Source organism: Bombina bombina, chromosome 4 (assembly GCF_027579735.1).
Source record: "Bombina bombina isolate aBomBom1 chromosome 4, aBomBom1.pri, whole genome shotgun sequence".
Lineage (NCBI taxonomy): Eukaryota > Metazoa > Chordata > Amphibia > Anura > Bombinatoridae > Bombina > Bombina bombina.
Window position 1 is genome coordinate 373,170,047 of NC_069502.1, and position 10,782 is coordinate 373,180,828.

General features: G+C 36.2%; 1 protein-coding gene across 1 annotated transcript in view; it reads left to right on the forward strand.

The window, feature by feature from the left end:
* The first annotated feature begins 1,253 nt into the window (after positions 1-1,253).
* The window catches only part of ECT2 (epithelial cell transforming 2), an 847,530-nt gene continuing 838,001 nt past the window's right edge, over positions 1,254-10,782 (forward strand). The window contains exon 1 of the mRNA XM_053711823.1: positions 1,254-1,380. The gene's annotated coding sequence lies outside the window, so the exon portion shown is untranslated. The remainder of the gene's footprint in view (positions 1,381-10,782) is intronic.

Here is a 10,782-nt window from a genome sequence, read left to right on the forward strand (position 1 = left end):
TTCTTTCAAGCTCCAGATCCAGGACACCTGTTGTGGGAGTGCCCTAGGCTGAAGCAATTTTGGGCAAAGGTTGAATATTTTCTTTCTAATATAATTAAAAGGAAGGTACATTTAGAAAGGGAATCTGTCCTCCTCTTAACGAGTCATGTTTCTTGGGGTAAAAAAGGTTAACTTTGTACTTACGGTAATAATAATCCGTAGGACACTTATTTTTAAGAAATGGGTTACCTCTAAAATACCTTCTATTGCGGAAGTAAGAAAACTGTTACTAGACTCTGCAATTAAGGCAGCTTATGGGTCTAAGTTAGAGGGGGAAAGAGGTGACTTCTTTTTTAGGATTTGGAAGGACTTTGTGTGTTGTCAGGGTAGGGACGTTATATCTTATATAGAACGTATTGTTAATATACAATTGAATTGAGGGATGGGGGGGGGAGCGAATGGGGAAGATTCTTTCTTTCTTTCTTTTTTTCCTTTTTTTTTTAACCAAATAGAACTGGGGAACCATAATAGTTTGTTGGGAAGGAGAGAGAGGAGATGGAAGGACTGGTTATTGATTATTGCAATGGAAGGCTCTTGTTTATGTTTATTGTTAATTGATTTGTTATTGATCTTATTTTTGTTGCCTTTATTTGTTTTGTATGTGATGTTTTCTTTTTGCGTAAATAAAGTTTATATATATAAAAAAAAAATAAAGTTTGGATTTAAATTTAAATTTAACCTTGATGCAATGAGTTTTCTTTATGTGATTTTGCATTTTCTAAATATTTCTTCATATGAATGTCTTTTCTATTGCAACTTTGTATTTTTTTGGTGTCGCTATCATTGTAATCCTTGCTACTATGTGATGAGTTAATATATATTGTAAGATTGTAGCCCTGTGTTTATTATAATGTTGCGATATTTCAGTTTCTCCTTGATTCTCACCTGTGTGTTGTTTAACAAGTACTGTTCAATATTTCAGTTTCTCCTTGATTCTCACCTGTGTGTTGTTTAACAAGTACTGTTCATTGTTTAAATGCTTGATGGGTGTATTTGTTTTAACCAATTGGATTGTTTTATCCCTTTTTTAAACCTGTAGTTTCAGCATAACACTACAGGCTATGAATACGGCGTAAAGCTGAAACGTGTAAGCATCCGGTGCTGCGCTCTTGTTCCTCTGTGAAACCTTTTAACTTTTAGAAACAAAGGACTTTTGTTTTTTACCAAGCATATCCAACTCTCTACTTCAGTTCACATTACCACCAGCAGGATTGCTTGTCTAGCATGGACGTCCACTTCGAGCCTGTACCTGCCCCACTCCTCCTTCCTCTCTACACGGACCGTGATGTCACGGATGACAGGCCTTTCTCTTGCCAGCTGATAGGACCGCACACCAAGAGGGTAAGTGACACCGAAAGTATCTGCTAACAAGCGCTTAAAAGTGTATTTGTTTCTGTACCGTGGCGTAGCGGGAAATTAAATTTATTATATGCAACAGGTCTGAAATCCCTTTCAGCGACTTGTTATAGGAGGAGACCCCAAAAGGTGTTGTTTTCGTCTGGGAGCTTTTACATAGGTTTAAGTGGCTGAGTCAGCAGTGGTCTATTACTATCACTCTCCTAGGAGGACTATTTTGATTTCTATACACACTTCCCCCCCTACTCTTTTTCATTGAATCTGTATATATATATGTGTATGTGTATATATATATATATATAAATGCTGTGCTACTTACCTTTTGCTGTGCGAGGTTCTAATGTCGTCTCTGAGCGCAATGCTTCCTAGCAATGCGAACGTGAGCTCATGTTTGCATTGCGATTAACTTGTAATACCAGCACACATTATCGTGCACTGATATTACAAAGTGGAGCGCTAATATAACTTACATGCAAGCAACATTTAGTGCTCCACTTGTAATCTGGCCCAAACTATATTATTGTGTGTGTGAGTATATATATATATATATATATATATATACAAATGTATAATTTTTTTTTTTTAAGGTTTTATACTGGATATTTAGATCAGTATCTGTGCACATTCTTCTTTAGAGTAGTGTCTATTACATGCAGTTATATGAAAATTGGTGCACGCTGTCCCTTTAAGTTATATAAGCTGTGGGTTAGCGTCTCAGTGTGTTTGCAAACTAGCGGCTAAATTTAGAGTTTGGCGGCCAAAGGGGTGCGTTAGCTACGCGTGCTTTTTTCCCCCGCACCTTTTAAATACCGCTGGTATTTAGAGTTCACAGAATGGCTGGGTTTTCAGTGCGTTAGGCTCCAAAAAGGGAGCGTAGAGCATAATTTAACGCCACTGCAACTCTAGATACTAGCGGTGCTTACGGACGCGGCCAGCTTCAAAAACGTGCTTGTGCACGATTCCCCCATAGAAAACAATGGGGCTGTTTGAGCTGAAAAAAAAAACTAACACCTGCAAAAAAGCCGCGTTCAGCTCCTAACGCAGCCTCATTGTTTCCTATGGGGAAACACTTCCTACGTCTGCACCTAACACTCTAACATGTACCCCCGAGTCTAAACACCCCTAACCTTACACTTATTAACCCCTAATCTGCCGCCCCCGCTATCGCTGACCCCTGCATATTATTTTTAACCCCTAATCTGCCGCTCCGTACACCCCCGCCACCTATGTTATCCCTATGTACCCCTAATCTGCTGCCCTAACATCGCTGACCCCTGTATTATATTTATTAACCCCTAATCTGCTGCCTCCAACGTCGCCTTCACCTAATTACACTTATTAACCCCTAATCTGCCGACCGGACCTGAGCGCTACTATAATAAATGTATTAACCCCTAATCCGCCTCACTCCCGCCTCAATAACCCTATAATAAATAGTATTAACCCCTAATCTGCCCTCCCTAACATTGCCGACACCTAACTTCAAGTATTAACCCCTAATCTGCCGACAGGAGCTCACCGCTACTCTAATAAATTTATTAACCCCTAAAGCTAAGTCTAACTTTAACCCTAACACCCCCCTAAATTAAATATAATTTAAATCTAACGAAATAAATTAACTCTTATTAAATAAATTATTCCTATTTAAAGCTAAATACTTACCTGTAAAATAAACCCTAATATAGCTACAATATAAATTATAATTATATTGTAGCTATTGTAGGATTAATATTTATTTTACAGGCAACTTTGTATTTATTTTAACCAGGTACAATAGCTATTAAATAGTTCATAACTATTTAATAGTTACCTAGTTAAAATAATTACAAAATTACAAAATTACATGTAAAATAAATCCTAAACTAAGTTACAATTAAACCAAAACTTACATGTAATTTTGTAATTATTTTAACTAGGTAACTATTAAATAGTTATTAACTATTTAATAGCTATTGTACCAGCTTCAAAAACGTGCTCGTGCACGATTCCCCCATAGAAAACAATGGGGCAGTTTGAGCTGAAAAAAAACCTAACACCTGCAAAAAAGCAGCGTTAAGCTCGTAACGCAGCCCCATTGTTTCCTATGGGGAAACACTTCCTAAGTCTGCACCTAACACCCTAACATGTACCCCGAGTCTAAACACCTCTAGCCGTACACCACCGCAACCTACATTATAGCTATGTACCCCTAATCTGCTGCCCCTAACACCGCCGACCCCTATATTATATTTATTAACCCCTAATCTGCCGGCCCCAACGTCGCCTCCACCTACCTACAATAATTAACCCCTAATCTGCCGACCAGATCTCGCCGCTACTATAATAAATGTATTAACCCCTAAAGCTAAGTCTAACCCTAACACTAACACCCCCCTAAGTTAAATATAATTTAAATCTAACAAAATAAATTAACTCTTATTAAATAAATTATTCCTATTTAAAGCTAAATACTTACCTGTAAAATAAACCCTAATATAGCTACAATATAAATTATAATTATATTGTAGCTATTGTAGGATTAATATTTATTTTACAGGCAACTTTGTATTTATTTTAACCAGGTACAATAGCTATTAAATAGTTCATAACTATTTAATAGTTACCTAGTTAAAATAATTACAAAATTACAAAATTACATGTAAAATAAATCCTAACCTAAGTTACAATTAAACCAAACACTACACTTTGAACTTTTGTAATTTAGAATAGGGTAGGGCATTTTTTTATTTTGGGGGTCTTTGTTATTTTATTAGGGGGCTTAGAGTAGGTGTAATTAGTTTAAAATTGTTGTAATTTTTTTCTAATGTTTGTAAATATTTTTTTATTTTTTGTAACTTAGTTGTTTTTTATTTTTTGTACTTTAGTTAGTTTATTTAATTGTATTTATTTGTAGGAATTGTATTTAATTTATTTATTGATAGTGTAGTGTTAGGTTTAATTGTAGATAATTGTAGGTATTTTATTTAATTAATTTATTGATAGTGTAGTGTTAGGATTAATTGTAACTTAGGTTAGGATTTATTTTACATGTAATTTTGTAATTATTTTAACTAGGTAACTATTAAATAGTTATTAACTATTTAATAGCTATTGTACCTGGTTAATATAATTACAAAGTTGCCTGTAAAATAAATATTAATCCTAAAATAGCTACAATATAATTATAATTTATATTGTAGCTATATTAGGGTTTATTTTACAGGTAAGTATTTAGCTTTAAATAGGAATAAGTTATTTAATAATAGTTAATTTATTTTGTTAGATAAAAATTATATTTAACTGAGGGGGGTGTTAGGGTTAGACTTAGCTTTAGGGGTTAATACATTTATTAGAATAGCGGTGAGCTCCAGTCGGCAGATTAGGGGTTAATGTTTGAAGTTAGGTGTCTGCGATGTTAGGGAGGGCAGATTAGGGGTTAATACTATTTATTATAGGGGTAGTGAAGCGGGAGTGAGGCGGATTAGGGGTTAATAACTTTATTATAATAGTGACGCGGTCCGGTCGGCAGATTAGGGGTTAATAAGTGTAGGCAGGTGGAGGCAACGTTGAGGGGGGCAGATTAGGGGTTAATATATATAATATAGGGGTCAGCGGTGTTAGGGGCAGCAGATTAGGGGTTCATAGGGATAACGTAGGTGGCAGCGGCGTGAGGTCGGCAGGTTAGGGGTTAAAAAATTTTAATAGAGTGGCGGCGATGTGGGGGGACCTCGGTTTAGGGGTACATAGGTAGTTTATGGGTGTTAGTGTACTTTAGAGCACAGTAGTTAAGAGCTTTATAAACCGGCGTTAGCCAAGAAAGCTCTTAACTACTGACTTTTTTCTGCGGCTGGAGTTTTGTCGTTAGATTTCTAACGCTCACTTCAGCCACGACTCTAAATACCGGCGTTAGAAAGATCCCATTGAAAAGATAGGATACGCAATTGACATAAGGGGATCTGCGGTATGGAAAAGTCGCGGCTGGAAAGTGAGCGTTAGACCCTTTAATGACTGGCTCCAAATACCAGAGGGCGGTAAAAACCAGCGTTAGGAGCCTCTAACGCTGGTTTTGACGGCTACCGCCCAACTCTAAATCTAGGCCTAGGCTTTTTTATGTTATTGATTGTGATAAAATACAGATGCAGTGCCAGCTGGCTCCCGCACCATTGGCATATTTATACATATCTATTTTTTATCACTCCCAGGTCCGTTGGGCAAATTTACAAAGCTGCTGAAGTTTTTAAACAATGAAACTTCCTTGTTTTTTTAAAAATGTGTTCAGTTACTTAACTAACCAGTCAGGCAACATGCTTATTTGACTACAAAATACTTCCTTGGGGTTTCCACAAGCCTTAAGCCAGTTGATCACTAACCTATATTTTGACTGAATTGAAACTAAAGGCAAGTTCTGCTCATATTTTCATTTGAAGTTTGAGCTTAAAGAGACAGTAAAGTCAAAATTAAACCTTCATAATTTGAATAGAGAATGCAATTTTAAACAACATTCCAATTTACTTCTATTATCTATTTTGCTTTGTTCTCTTAATATCCTATGCTGAAAAGCATACCTAGTTAAGCTTATTAGAAAGTACTACTTAGAGTTTGCTGCTGACTGGTGGCTGCACATGTTCAGCTAACTCCCAGTAGTGCATTGCTGCTCATTCAGCAAAGGATATGAACAGAATTAAACAAATGTGATCAAAATAAATTAAAACGTTTTCCCCATTTTTCCATAAAGATGCCTTGTTAGTCATCTCTGTATGAGCAGTTGTTTGTGCAATTGATTTATAAATACATTAAACTTAGGAGGGGTTGGTGGTTACAGAGTTTGCCATTATTTATTTTCTTTCCAACTATATTATTGTGACAATCAATTTATTATCAGCAAATGTTAAGAATAATAGGGATCAATTTCTAATAAATATTTGGACATATCTAAGCTCTGTGCAATAGCTTCTTATGAGCCTCCTGTAGATTTAAGGCTAAAGTGGCTTTTTTAAGGCTCCTATGGATTTCCAAATTGCCTTTGCTTAAACAGGTCTCCTATGTTCCAGTGTTAATGAATTTCCAAAGTCAGACACTAGGGCATCAACATAGTGTCTCACCTGTAGATACTGTATGCAAATCATTGTAAGACAGCTCATATTACATTACATTACATTAGTTATTGTCTGTTATGCCTACAATTTAAAAGGGGCAGTCATCATTTCCTGGATTACCCTGGATATCTTGTAATATATTGTTTAATATATAGATGATTACAAACTTTTTTCCAAGATGCTAAGGGGTCAGAGAAAAACAATTTTGGAGGGTATTTTCTCTTGTTTTATATGTGGAAGGACAATTAAGTGAAAAGACTCTGTCACCCATGATATTATATTTTCAAAGGTAAAGTGGTTAGTACCCACCACCCAGTCTACCATTTTGCCAACGCCGCCCAATTATAAAATTCAATATTTGATAGACTTTAATCTTATGTAGGCTGTCAGCTTCCTCAAACCTATACATTTTTCCCCCGCCACAGAAAATTTTGTGAAGAGAAGATTAAAATGTTGAACTTGTTTCTTCTACACAACAATTGCAACATTTGGAACATGTATAGCAGTATGGGCAAGTCAGTCATTTTAATGTTCTTCAACAATAATGGCAATTCCTATCACCTCTGCAGGTCATTCTCTACCTATTGAATTATGGGCTTACAGGTCATGTCCTATCACTTTTTATTATAATATTTGGTAGGACTAAGCTTTGCCTTCAAAACATCATCAATTATTCTAGGTATCCTTGCACATACTTTTTTTTTAAGGAACTCGGGAGGTCGGTTGTTACAAAGATCTTGGAGAACTAACCACAGTTTTTCTGTGGATTTAGGCAGCATCAGTTGCTTCTGTCTCTTCATGTAATCCAAGACAGTCTAGATGTTAGTGAGATCTAGGCTCTGTGGGGGCCAAACCTTCACTTCCAGGACTCCTTGTGCTTCTTGACACTGAACCTAGTTCGTGATGACATTTGCAGTATGTTATGGGTCCTTGTTATGTTGCAGAAAAAAATTGGGACCTATCAGATGCTTCCCTGGTGTTATTGCATGATGGATAAGTATCTTCCTGTACTTTTCAGCAGGAGACCATTAATTCTAACCAAATACCCAACTCCATTTGCAGAAATGCTGCCTCAAACTTGCAAGGAACCTCCACCATGCTTCACTGTTGCCTACAAGCAGTCATTCTTGTACCACGCTCCAGCCCTTCAGCGAACAAACTGCCTTTTGCTACAGCCAAATTTTTTAAATTTTGACTCATCAGTCCATAGCACAAGCTGCCGTTTGTCTGCACCCCAGGTCCTGTGTTTCATGCATAGTTGAGTGACTTGGCTTTGTTTCCACGTCCACGCAAGTCTTACATTAAAACCACTTCAAACCATGCATCTCCAGACAGTAGGTGTGTTCAATTTGGAAGCGCGGGGGAAGGAGCAGGCACTGGCTGTCTCTGTGGACTGCTGTGGCACAGACAGTGTGGCACTGTCAGAGAGCTGATGTGGGGTAAGAGGATCATACTCACTGTTCAGATAGACAGAGTGTAAACGACAAACGTTAAAAAAACCCCTCAAATTTGTTACTTTACTTTTACATTACCATTACCAACTAACTGTATGTCTACTTCCTTCTTGACAATTTTGGTCTGTAAATTGACTTCAGATCAGATTAAGGCAGCAGGTCAATCTCATTCTCAAATTTTCAATCATCAAAAAAATTAAAAAGCATAACCAGATGGGGGTAAGAACCGTAAGAACTAAGAAGAGAATAATACATGATGAATGAATGCACTGTGTTTCACAGATACAGGGTTTGTAGTGTAAACAGACCCAGTAAACATTCAGGAGGGAAACGTTTTTCAAAAAAGAATGAAAACAGAAAAAAAACAAAAAACAGATCATATAATGAATGTAAATGTTAGAATAGTTCATCTTTAAGGTATCCTTTAGTAAAACGATATACTTTTCCATAAGATCATATATTTCCTTTATAACACAATCCAAACCACAAATTGGCAATTTCTTTTAGGAGTAAACATAGATTGTTTTCTAGGGTATAAAAAAATCAATACAGAACAGAACAGTTATAGTTGCTAATATTAAATTGTGTATAAAAATAAACACACAAAAAATACTTCTGATATAGCACTTTATTTCCTTTATTGAGCAGTAATCAATATTTTAACAAATTAGTTTGCATTCATATTATGGTAGACACGGAAGTGTGCATGTGTATTGTGCACTATATGTATCATATTGCTACAAACATTTGAAAATATTGCTGCTATATTGCTCAAGACATATGCACACTTCTGAGTCTACCTCATTATGCTCTTTTGGATACCAAGAGAAGAAATAGGTAAATAGAAGTAAGCAATTAGTTTATATATTTTGTATTGTATCTGCTGTCTGAATCAGGAAAGTTTATTTCTTTTACTCCCATGCCTCTAAAGAATCAAACTATGAGCAATCTGAGATGGTTTTAGATAGTTACACATATACAACACACCAACAAACAGTCAGGGTCTGTTCATTGGTCTTCATTAGTGACATATTTAACACAGGATATTAATTACAGAGCCCTGGTGTTTGCTGAAATTGATATAAACTATAAAGAAAAGCTTTTGAGAGTTTTCCTCTATTTCTCAGGTCTGAAGCAATACCTGAGGAAGAAAGGAAAACTCTCAAAAGCTTGTCTTTTAAGTATTTGCTTAGTAGAATAAAAAGGTATCATTGCATACTGCATTGCTCTGGTATTTTGGAATCTTATTTATATATTTTTATTTAGTTTATTTTCAGTGGTATGATTTAGTGGTGAAAATTATTAGTGTCCGCTCCCCCCAGTTTGACTGTGGTATCTTATGTGCCCCCCTATATATTTTTCCTAGAGTCGCCACTGATACAAAGATTACCTCTTTTTAATTTGGGAAGAAAGTGTTATATCTTTAGACTCCTATATGAGACATCTAAACAATAATATATGGAATATTAGTTTAAATTGGGGATTTAATAGAAAAGAGATCACCTTCATGGATCTAGTTGTTTACATAGATGATTCAAGAAAGAAAAAAAGGAGGATTAGGGCTTGTCACTGAGAAGGATAAGGTGAAATACCGGCACAGGGCGAAACTGAAAGTGGAACTATACACGCTAAGGACACTGGTGGTCCGTATTTGTTCCTTGTAATTCTGTGCACCTATGTTAGAACCCTGAACCCTGAGTGACTGAATAGCTTTGTTACTTTGTTTTTATATTGTTCTTAAAAACATATTGTATCAGTATATACTTTTTAATAAATCATTCAAGAAACTGATCCTGTACTGCCATTGGGTTATTAACAATGCCTAAATATCTCAGAGTTGGATCTAAGCTCTAGAGTGTGTGAGTACCACATAGCTATTGTCAAAGACATTTATCTGCCTTACAGTTTTGCTCTATGGATTTGAGGATTATATTGGAACTCTCCTGCTTCTGATATTCATTGCTGCTGTGTTGGAGAATGCTCCTTTGTTATATAAGTATTTTCAATTTATAATCGACTAGATTACGAGTTTTGCGTTATACTGAAAAAAGCAGCATTATCAGGTTATAACGCTGCTCTTTCACTACTGCTGGTATTACGAGTCTTGCAGATTTAGGGGCACCGCACACTTTTTTGGCCTTACCGCAAATCAACTTACGCAATTTGCGTATAGTCTTTTTTTAATGGTATTGTAATAGTGCCGGTATTACAAGTTTGTCCTGGGAGGCCAAAAAGTGAGCGGTACACCCTATCCCGTCAAGATTGGTAACGCATTCTAAAGTCAGTATTATGAGTTTTACACTACAAAGCTGTAGCATAAAACTCATAACTAAAGTGCTAAAAAGTACACTAAACAACCATAAACTACCTATTAACCCCTAAACCGAGGCCCTCCCGCATCGCAAACACTAAAATAAAATAAATAATAAAATAAAATAACTACTAATCTGCCGCTCTGGACATCGCCGCCACTAGAATAAACATATTAACCCCTAAACCACCACACTCCCGCCTCACAAACACTAGTTAAATATTATTAACCCCTAATCTGCCACCCCTAACATCGCCGCCACCTACATTATACTTATTAACCCCTAATAGGCTGCCCCCAACATCGCCGACACCTACATTATATTTATTAACCCCTAATCTCCCTCCCCCAATGTTGCCCCAACCTACCTACATTTATTCACTCCTAATCTACCGCCCCCAACGTTGCCTCCACTATTCTAAATTTATTAACCCCTAAACCTAAGTCTAACCCTAACCCTAACACCCCCTAACTTAAATATAATTTAAATAAATCTAAAGAAAATTTCTATCATTACCTAAATTATTCCTTTTTAAAACTAAATACC